This window comes from Meriones unguiculatus, chromosome X (assembly GCF_030254825.1).
Source record: "Meriones unguiculatus strain TT.TT164.6M chromosome X, Bangor_MerUng_6.1, whole genome shotgun sequence".
Lineage (NCBI taxonomy): Eukaryota > Metazoa > Chordata > Mammalia > Rodentia > Muridae > Meriones > Meriones unguiculatus.
In genome coordinates this window covers 54479411-54490907 of record NC_083369.1, presented here as the reverse complement: position 1 = coordinate 54490907, position 11497 = coordinate 54479411, and positions in this window count along the sequence as shown.

Here is an 11497-nt window from a genome sequence, read left to right as displayed (position 1 = left end):
AGTTTCTTTTTTTTTAATTATGTATGATTTTATTGCTTGTATTTATCATTTAAAAGAAATTAAACAATGACAAAAGAATCTTGAAGTTGTCATTAGAGTCACTTAAGACAATTTGTTAAAAAAAAGGAGGGGGGAACACAGCTAGTTACATTTCTAGTGTAAGAATAAAAAAGGAATCAAAATGCCAAATATAATGTTCATTGTTTTCTTATACAAAAGGGAAAACCACAAATTTTTAAATTGCATGCTTAATAATAAAAGGCACATAATCATTACTAGCAGGAGATGGATTACTTCCACGGGGTTTTGAAAATTAGGCCCCAATAATTAATTCGAGAATCAAACAGAGAAGTAACAGGACAAAACGCTGGCTTTCATAGTTTCTGATGAGAAATCTGGTGTGATTCTAATAGGTCTACATTCATATCTTACTTGCCCTTTTTTCTTTGCTGCTTTTATTATCTTTTCTTTGTTCTGTAGATTTAGTGTTTTGACTACGATGTGATGTGAGAATTTTCTTTTCTCTTCTAGTTGGTGTTCTGTAGGCTTCTTGTCTGTTATTGGACATCTCTTTAAATTGGGAAAATGTTCTTCTATGATTTTCTTTAAAATATTTTCTGGACTTTGGAGCCTGGAATCTTCTTTTTCATCAATTCCTATTATTCTTAGATTTCACCTTTTTTAAGGAGTCCTTAATGTCTTGGATGTTTTGTGTTTTACCAATTTTACTTTTTCTTTGAGAGAGGTATCAATTTCTGCAAGTATATCTTCAGCACCAGAGATTCTCTCTTCCATCTCTCCATCTCTTGTATTCTATTGGTGATGGTTACCTTTGTAGTTCCTGATCTTTTCACTATGTTCGCCATTTATACGGTTCTCTCAGTTTGTGTTTTCCTTATTGATTCTAATTCTGTTTTCAAGCCTTGCACCATTTCCTTCATCTGTTTAAATGCAGATTCCTGTCTCCTATGATGGCTTCATTTTTTTTGTTTGTTTGTTTCATCTCTATATGCCACTAATTATTTGTGCCTCTACTTGTGCCTCTATTTGTTTGGCTGTATTTTCCTGGTATTTCTTTGAGAGCTTTTTTTCTTTTTTTTGCCTCCATTTGTGTAGTTATTTCTTTGAGAGCTCTGTTTATTTCCTCTTTATTTGCTTCCATCAGTGTGTCTATTGCTCTAAGAGATTTGTTTGTTTCTTCTTTATGTGCCTCTAATTACTGTATAAGCATAACTTTGAAATTATTTTCCTGTGTTTCCGATGAAATGGAGTTGCTGGTGAAGCCATGATGTCCTGATTTTTGTTGGATGTGTTCTTAAGTCGACCTCTGGCCATTTGTTTGCCTGTAACCTTTACTGTGTGTTCATGGATTCTGCAGTTCAGACTAGTACCATCTTTCTCTGGTGTCTGAAGAATTCTAAAGGAAGATGAGAGAGGTACTGTGCTTTGAGAGTGTGCATTGGTGATTCATGTGTAGATAAGGGAAAAACATTCTCTGGCCTGAAGGACAAATGTGGGTGAGCATATGAGTATGAGTGGAAGTATGCCTTGAAGGACAGGGTGTAGATGCCTGAAGTGTGGGGCAGGGGCACTGTGCAGGCACTAAAGGGATTGCAGGTGCTTAAGGTTTTTGCATGTGCAATTCATTTGTGTAGATTTCCTGAATACCTCAGTGGTCTACAGGCCACTGGCGTTCAGCTGTGTCTGAGCTCAAAGAGTTATTTGCGTGAACTCCACATGTAGACCAGCAGAACAGGGGTTTCAATGTTGAGAACAGTGTCCTCTGTTTCCCATAGTGGGTATGTGGGTGGGAGGGATCTGATGTCTAGCAGCTAGCTTAGAAAGAACCTGGATCTGGGGCTCTGCAGGCACTTAAAGGAGCACTCACTCTTTACCAGGCCAAATTAGAACGCACAAGGTTTCCCCTTGTTCTCTACTTTCAGATTTGGGCCGGCTGACTCAAAAGCAGGTGTAGGATCTCTGTCAGCTCAGTGGTATTTACTCACTTATAAGTGGATATTCGACATATGTAGTATAGGATAAACATACTAAAATCTGTACACCTAAAGAAGCTAGGACTAAAGAAGGAGGACTCTGGCTAAGATGCTCAATCCCCATTCAGAAAGGCAAAGAGGGTGGACATTGGAGGTGGGAGAAAACAGGGAACAGGACAGGAGCCTATCACAGAGGGCCTCTGAAAGGCTCTACCTTGATGGGTATCAAAGCAGATACTGAGACTTATAACTAAACTTTGGCAGAGTGCAGGGAATCTTATGAAAGAAGGGGGAGATAGTAAGACCCAGAGAAGAAAGGAGCTCCACAAGGAAAGGAACAGAACTAAATCAAACTCTTAAAGAGCATAAAGATTATTTTTACTAAATCCTTTTCTCATAAAGGTGAACTATAACTCTTAATACTACCTTCTTACAGAAAAAAAAATCCTTAATGTATAAAACTTTACAAAATGTGAGACTCTTCTGGATGAGGTTGAAGTCTGACATTTTTGGATAATCTTTGTGCTCAGTCTATAATGGTGGACTGCCTCTTCACAGTGGGGTTCACTTTATGCCCAATCGGTGAATCCTAGATTTTATAAGGAGCATCATATAGCTCTTAGGGAAGATTACAGCCTGGGACCTTTCCTGAGAAGAACGGTGTAGCAAGCACCTGGGGATTCCTAAAGATACCCACCTTATGCTAATAAGATATCTTTTTGTCTTGACTTTCCACCAATGACCTTTGACTTGACTTTACCTGAAGCTTTTTCTCCCACCCACAGGATAATTAAGTACTTTTCTCCCTTTCCTGTGGTAGGAACATGTTAGTGCATGTAAATGAGGTTTTGTACTGTAACATGTAAGTCAAGGATCCCTGTAACCACTGACCCTGGTGAATCGAACACATTCACCCTCAGAACTTTCCTGCTGCCCAAGGTTTAAAAACTCCTGATTTCATACCAAATAAAGGTACCCTGTGTTGCTTGCTGCATGCTACCATCAGCTTTCTAACTTAGATGCCTTGTCATTTATTCTGGGGAAGGAGTGCTGTCCTCTTACCAAAAAATTTACCCTAAACTCCTGGGGCTTGGCTGCCAGCCAGGATGAACACATACTTGATCCCCTCTAGTCCCGCTCCTGCCAAAAAAGCACCTGTCAGGTCTGCACCCACCTTCCAACCCTTTGGGCCTGAGCCTCACCAGACCTGCCTTCTGGCCTGCTGGGCCTGGGCATCTCCAGGCAAGAATTTTTGCTGCAAGCCAACCAGGCATGGGCTTTGGTACCATCACAGGCTTTGGAATGCCTGAGCTTCCATTGCCACCAGAGAAATTAAAATTATCTCTTTTAATTTCATTTAAAAGAGATAACCTTAGCATTCTAGGGAAACACTTTTTTCACACCCAGCTCAACCCAGCCCATTGTCATTGCCCTAAAGCTCTGTAGCTATTCTGGGAAGACCTGATACCTTTGATCCTATCCTGTCCAGAGCCCCAGCTTGGTTTTCTGCTCAGAAGCACCCAGAAAACCCTTGTGCACACCCAGCAGCTGTATTTGGAAGAACATCCAAGCATCTGCTGGCTCAGCAGATCTAAAAAGGACATCTCAGGTCCTCTACAAATGGAGAAATGGACACTAGCAACTAATTACTTCCCATGCTCAAATATTAGCAGATTTCTGTGTAGTTTGTTGTTTTCAGCATTGTGTTAATTCAATTTGAATTACTGTAGCAAATGAGTCCAGTACTTTCTATAGAAAACATGTTCTTTTAAGTCATACTTTGGGAGTTCTAAAAGAATGACACTTGCATTTCCATAGCTGTTCTAAGGGCCTTCTATTTGTACTACAGCTTAGATGATATCACTGTTACCTAGCCTCATTTGGTGTGTGGATTGTAGTATGATTATTCTTTACTTAACAGCTAACCTCCACTTATAAGTGAGTACATGTTTATCTTTCTGGATCTGGGTTACTTTACTCAGGATGACTTTTTTTTTTTTCTCCTTTCATCCATTGCTCGAAAAATCAGTGATGTCACTTTCTCTAACCACTGTGTGAAGAGTTCATTGTATAAATGTGCCACATTTTCTTTATTCATTCATTGCTTGAGGGTCAAGGTTTCCAGCAGTGAGAATGGGACACTAACCAAGACAAAAAAACAATGTAACAGTTGAGCAGATGTTTCTCTGAGAATTTTTCTTGCCTTTAGGACACTTTTTCTCCTATATAGTTACCTCATTCAGCCTTAGTATGAGGGTTTGTGCCTTTTCTCATTGTAACTTGTCATGCCATGTTTTGCTGATATCCCTGGAAGGTCAGCTCTTTTCTGAAGGGAAAAGATGAATAGTATGTGGGAGATGGGAAGGGTGGGGAAACTGAAGAAGCACAGGGAGTGGAAACTGAGGTCAGGATACATTGTATGAAAGAACAATAAAACAAAATGATATCATGGTACAGGTATGAGGAGGATAGAGCACATGATGAGACAAGCAAATATAAATTCAAGGATTGTGCTTTTCAGCCTAGGAGATTATAGAGGTCACATTCCTACCTGAATTTTACCACAGATACTTCTCAAAGGGGATCCATTGTGTCCATACAACAAAAATGTTGTTTTAACACAGAAAATGAAATTTTGATATATACATACACAGCAAGAGCTGTTATAGGACCTATTTTTAATATATTTTATGAGCACACAGAAATATTCCCCCATATATATATATATATATATATGAAAATAACACAAAGATGGTGATTGAGAGCAAAAGTGGAACACAGTAATATAGAATCATCAGATAAAGAAAATTCATAGGAAATCGTGCTGATGTAATCTTATGAAGCGCTGAAGAAGAAATTAAGACAAACTATGAATATGAAGATAAATATAAAAACTCAGTAAGTGATAAATTCGCTTCTGTCTTTTCTCTTAGTGTTCTCAAAAGCAATGAAATTATACACATTAACATTGATATAGTCTGTGTTAGAACAGTAGTATAGAAGTTTACTAAGAGTTAATTTAATAAATATAAATTAAACTTTCTAACTCATTTAAATTAATTTGACACATATTGAAAATAAAATTTAGAGTTTGTATTATCTCTATTATCACAAACAGACATACCACTGAAAATAATTACATAAAATTTAGTATCATAAAACACCTTCCATCATTGAAAAATGAGGCAGCAAATGACAATCAGAGGTGAACAGGAACATATAATAAAGAGAAAACAAGTTGGGAGAAACAAATACAACTGTATCAATAACATTAACTCTAAATGTTATAATTTTATTCAAACAAAAAATTTAGATTTTTGCATTACATTAAAATAATATTCATTTATATGAAATATACATGAGACAAAATATGTTTAAATACACAAATAAAATGAAAGCAAAATGTTGGCATATATAACATTTAGCCTTAAGATGTGTATAGTATATATACAATACAAAAAAACTCAACTTTCATAAAATATCTCATTTTACATAAAAACAAAAACATTTATATATTAAATATAACCCCAGTCTGATAATGTGTGTATTAATTCCTAAACTGCAGGCAATAAAGTTAAAAACTACTTTAAAACAAGATAGCTATAGATTTTAATAGTCTAGATGCTTACCTGATATATTTAGTAACTATATTTTTATTAATTAAATTCTCATATAAATATTCTATGTATTTATCATGAATAACATTTTTTCAAAACATACACACATTGTGGAATGGTTAAATAGAGTTAACTAACATGTTAACACATTATCTTTCACACTTGTCATTTCTAGTGGTGAGAACACTTAAAAATCTAATCTCAGCAGTTCTCCGGGGTAGAACACATTGTTGCTATAGTCACCATGTTGTAGTATAGATAGTGTTATTTTCTCCTGTATAATTAATTTTATGTCCTTGATTAACACTTCTCTAACAAACCTCATTACTTTAGTTCCTAGTAACCAAAATTCTGCTTTCTGCTTCTATAAATTCATAATGTTTCACATAAAGAATAGGTTTCTCCCTAATTTCAGTTAATATAATGTCATCAAAGTTATATTAAATGATAGAATTTAGAAATATAGAATTTAAATGGTATTATTATATTTATAAATACCTTATAAAAGTAGAATGACTGGATTATAACATGCTAATAATTTTTCCATGATCGCATTAATTTACATTTTATGAACATCAAATTTGAGTACATCTTTATCATCATCATTAGCAATACTTCTTGTTACTTTCTTAATTTATAGTAAACATTGCCACAGATGTGATTTTATACCTTACTGGGGTTTCAGTTTACATTTCTTTGTCAACAATGTTAAGCATTTTCCCATTATCAGACAGCATTTGTGTGTCTTTTTTGAGAAATTTCTTTTCATGTCCCTTGCCCTTTTAAAAGCCACATTTTTTTCTTATTACCTAATTGTCTACTTAGTTATATACTTTGCATATTAACCTCTGTATTGGTTATTTTTTGTCAGCTTGACAAAAACTAAGGTCATCTGAGAAAAAGAGAACCTCAGTTGATCAAATACTTCTCTCAAATTGTTTTGTAGGGAGAATGTCCTGCTTCAATGGCTGTAAGGCCTGAATGATCATGGCTGCATCACACTGTTGTGAGACTCTAATCTTGCATATATACCACAGGCAAACCAAGGAGACCAACACCAGAAGGCCTGCTAACACTCCCATGCCCGCCCATTCCTTCAGATGATTCATGGCTGCAGCAATCCATGTTGATAATCCTGTGGCTAGTCCTGCGTCCACTCCGGTAGAATTTACTGTGACAATGGCCACTCTCAGCTGCTCCATCGTAGTATCGAATTCTCCAGTCCAATTACTTAAAATATAGCTCGACAATTGTTTAGACAGATTTGCAGCACAGGACAAATTCTCATGTTGTATGCTAGTGACACAAAGTCCAGCATACTTTTATTGACAGCCAGGTTGAGCGATTTGCCATAGGGTATCAATTTGCTCCTGCAAGAGGTCAATCCTCTGATTGAACACCATCAAGCTTCCTTTTAGTTGAGCATTAATTCCTTTATGTACAACTAAGGCATGAGCTACATTGGCTAAATGATTATTCAGGGTCTGAGCATGATACGCTCAGGATGCGAGGCTAAGCACTGCACTCAGGGTCAGCCGCTTTGGACCCAGAGAAGAGCATGTCTGATTGCATGAAGGTTGATGCCCCAGGTCCCGCCTCTGAGAAAAAGGTATCGGACGGGTCTGATGCTCTTTGGGTGGATGACACCTAAATGAACATCTGTACAAAGTCCCAATTTATTTCTAATATCAGAGATCAGACCTCTACTCTTGCCTGATGCGTCTAAAACAAAAAGGGGGAACTGTAGAGAGCTGCGGAATGCTATGCCTTAAAGATGGAGCTGGTTTCCACCTTCCACCTTCCCGATGGTGAGTGCTCTCTGTCATGAACAACTCCACATTTGGCTAAGGCCGAGGATCTGGCTTGCTTCCATGTATGTGGACCTATCTGCATTGCCCCCGTGGCACGCCTGGGTTGGCTACCCAGAGGCTATTTAAGCTGTGGGCTGGCTTTCCCCGGGGTCCGAGGATTGTTCAATGTTCCTGAATAAACTGCATTGAAAAAAAAAAAATGAACACAGTAAAAAAAAAAAAAAAAAAAAAAAAAAAAAAAAAAAAAAAAATTGTTTTGTAGGCAATCGTGTGGCAAATTTTCTTGACTAATAATTGATGTGGGAGGGCCCAGCTTACTATAGACAGTGTCTCTTCTGGGCAGATGGTTCTGTATTACATAGAAAAAATAAAGTGGGCAAACCATGGTTAGCAATCGTGTAAGCAATATTTGTCTATGGCAGTGGTTCTTAAGCTGTGGGACATGACCCCATTGGGTGTTGAATGAGTCTTTCATGGGGGTCACATATATAATGCACATCAGATATTTATATTATGGTTCATACCATTAGAAAAATTACATTTATGAAATAGCAACAAAAATAATTTCATGTTTGGGGGTCATCATAAAAAGAAAAATGTAATAAAATGTCCCAGCATTAGGGATAATGAAAGCCACTGTACTATGGCCTCTGCTTTAGTTTCTGGGTCCAGGTTCCTACCTTGAGTTCCTGCCCTCAATTCCTTCAGGGATGGAGTGTAATTTCTGAGTAGTAAGATGAAATAAATCATTTCCTCCCATTGTTGCTTTTGGTCGTGGTGTTTATCACAACAAAAACAATGTTATGGCAATTCTTTATCAAACAATGACAAAGATATTGTCTCACACTTTATATGCATATCTTAAGTATGTTTTTTATCCTTTGTTGTGCAGAAAGCTTTTACTTTGGTAGAATACCATTTATCTATTTTTGCTATGGTTGACTAAGTTTTTTCATTTTCCTCAAATGTTCTGTCAATATCATAAAATATTTGTCTTTATTTTATTGAACACTATTGAGTATTATAATGATTTTTATACATTTCTCTCATTATGTGAGATGTGACAAGATGTTTTTATTATATCCAATCAAGGGTTATATTTAGAATATGTAAACTATTTCTGTGTATCAACAAATACCAAAAATATTTTAAAATAAATAAAGAGTTCTCACATAACTAGATGAGCAGGGGTGTATGGATATAGAGGGTTCTCTTATTCTGAGAAATGGAGGAGGGGTTGTGGGAGGGAGGTTGAGAATAGGAGGGAAAGAGAGTGAGGCCTGCAACAGAGATGTAAATTGAATAAACAAGTTAATACAAAAAGAAAGAAACGCAAAATCTAATAGAATTATAAGTAAATGACTTCAAGAGCCTCTTCAAAAATGCATGCTTTTCATCAATATGAACATATCAATGAGAAATTGGATAACATTTGTTTGTGTCAGAGTTCTTTCAGTTAATATGATGTGTTCAAGGTTAACCAACCAAAGTTCTATTATGTGACAGGTGTTCTCTGATTAAAAAAAAATTTCTTTGTAAGTACATGCTACATTTCTCTTTACCTTTGATCTGGAACTGGATATTTGGGTTGAAAAATTTCATATATTTTAATAAGATAAAACTATAAAACTTTCAAATGGTGATATAAAGGAGTTACATACAAATTGGAGAATGGACATATTAAGCAACATACAGCAAAGAACAATGCAAGAATTGCCTGTGTTGATATTAGCAACTTGACTTGTTTGTTACCAGATATTTTCTCACAAATTTACTTCATCTAAAAGTAATATTAACCATTTAAAAATGACACAGTGGTTTACTTGTGTAAGAATAAATCTTTCTAATGTAACATTTTTTAAGATTTATTTATTTAATTTATGTATATAAACACTCTGTTTTCATGCACACCAGAAGAGGAAATCAGATTCAATTGCAGATGGTTGTGAGCCACCATGTGGTTGATGGGAATTGAACTCAGGACCTCTGGAAGAGCAGCCAAGTGCTCTTAACCACTGAGCCATCTCTCCAGCCCCTAATGTTACATTTTACAGTAGTTGAAATTTAGGTTTGTCTTTCTTGGGAACAGAGTAATTTCAATAGTAACGGAAGTGTTAAGTGTAATGTCTTGCAATATTTAAATATGAAATTTTTGAAGAGGTCACATGAAATTAATTAAGATAGACATTCTGCATAATGTGATATCAAAATATGTATCATAGTTGTTATAATACACATATTGTAAATTTGTATATGTTGAGATTTTCTATACTAGAAATTTAAAAAAAAATTAATTATTCACGGAGGGTAAAAGAGATATGTTGCTTAAATTCACTGGAAAACTCTACTGAACCGTGACCAAATAAAGGAGTATTGAATGTACTGAGAAAAAAAATCTAGAAAAATAAGAATAAGGAAAAGAAGTGTGTAAAGTACACATAAGAGAACAAGAAATTGCACAAAAACCAGTCAGGGATAAAATAAAGCATTTGTCTAGATCAAGAATATTGGAGGTTACTTAAAGAATGAAGTAAACTACCCAGAGTTCTTTGATTCCTGCTAGGGTGACTCATTAGTCAACTTTTATATGAGCATATGGAAGAAGCTTTCTTTGATTCTGTAACTGATTTCTTGTAAGTCTAACTCAATGCAGACGCTATCAAGAAAAATGTTCTCTGAACTTAAAGTCTGAGTAAGGTAAAAAACTGGTACTTAGTGAATTCTTTATAAAGTCAAGTTCTCCAATAGGGTGAACACAATTTTCAACTATTTTTACAAAGATATAGTAAAATGGACAGAAGAAAACTCCTCTTGTTCTGTAATGAAAAGGGGTATCTTCTGATTTTCACAGATTATTTCCATTTTTATACTTCAAAAAATTTCTCCAGGTAAAATGAAAAGACATAATATGTTTCAAATTTAAAACATAATAAGCTCTTTGAAATATTATTTATATATACATTAAAAACTAAGATGGAAACTGGTAATGGTGGTGCATGCTTCAGGGAGGCAGAATAAGGCAGAATAAGGAACTCTATAAGTTCCAGGCCAGCCTTGTCTTCAAAGTGAGACGAGGACAGCCAAGGTTATACAGGGAAAACCAGTCTCCAAAATAAAGAAAAAAAAAAAAAAAGAACTTAAATGATAACATTCTACTATTATAGTAACAATTTAAAATATATAAACCAAATATATTTTACATTAAAAGTAAAGAACAGATTTGGGGACAGATTAATCAACTACAAAAAAAAAAAAAAAAACACATTAATCAACTACAATGCTTTGTGGCTGGGTTGGATTGGGATTCCAACCTAAGCCCTTTGCATATATTATTGTTGTTTAGCTTGTCATTTTATGGCACTCATAAGAGAGGGTGCAGGAGCTAATTCTGATGACTTTGCCTGCATCTGGAACTCTTGTCGTAATTCAGTTACTTTGTCCAGCCTTAATATGAGGAAAGTACCTAATACCATTGCAACATGATATGTCATTTTTGGTTGATGTACCTGGGAGGTCTGTCCTTTTCTGAAGAGAAATGGAGAAGTGGATGGGGAGGGAAGAAGTGGTAGAGGGGTCTTTTTCTTTAGAATTCAGTCTTACATGAAGAAAATAATTCATTTTAAGTGATCTTGTGATATAATTTATGAAACTTTCAGGATACCATTGATAGGATATTGACTAGGCAATATGCACAAGAGAGGATAAGCAAGAAAGGAGGGGACACTGCTCTCAGAATGCAATATATGAGAGAATAAATTATTAAAAGAAGAGATTACAAGACTTAACACTACTGAAATCATAAGCATTCATGGAATATGAGCACATGTGGATAACTTAAAAATCATTTTTCAAATATCTATGTAGTATATTCTGTTTACTCTTACCTTTCATCATCTTTTATCCCTCTCATGTCCTTCCCACATCCATAAAGGTCCATTTCCCAAATTCCACTCTTTAAGTTTTATTTTCTTAACTTTTGAGCCACTCTCTAGTCCTTTAGGTTTTATTTTTTAACTCATTGATTTAACCAGGATTATCTGTGTAAAAGCAGGTTTGGTTATTTTCTTTGTAGCCT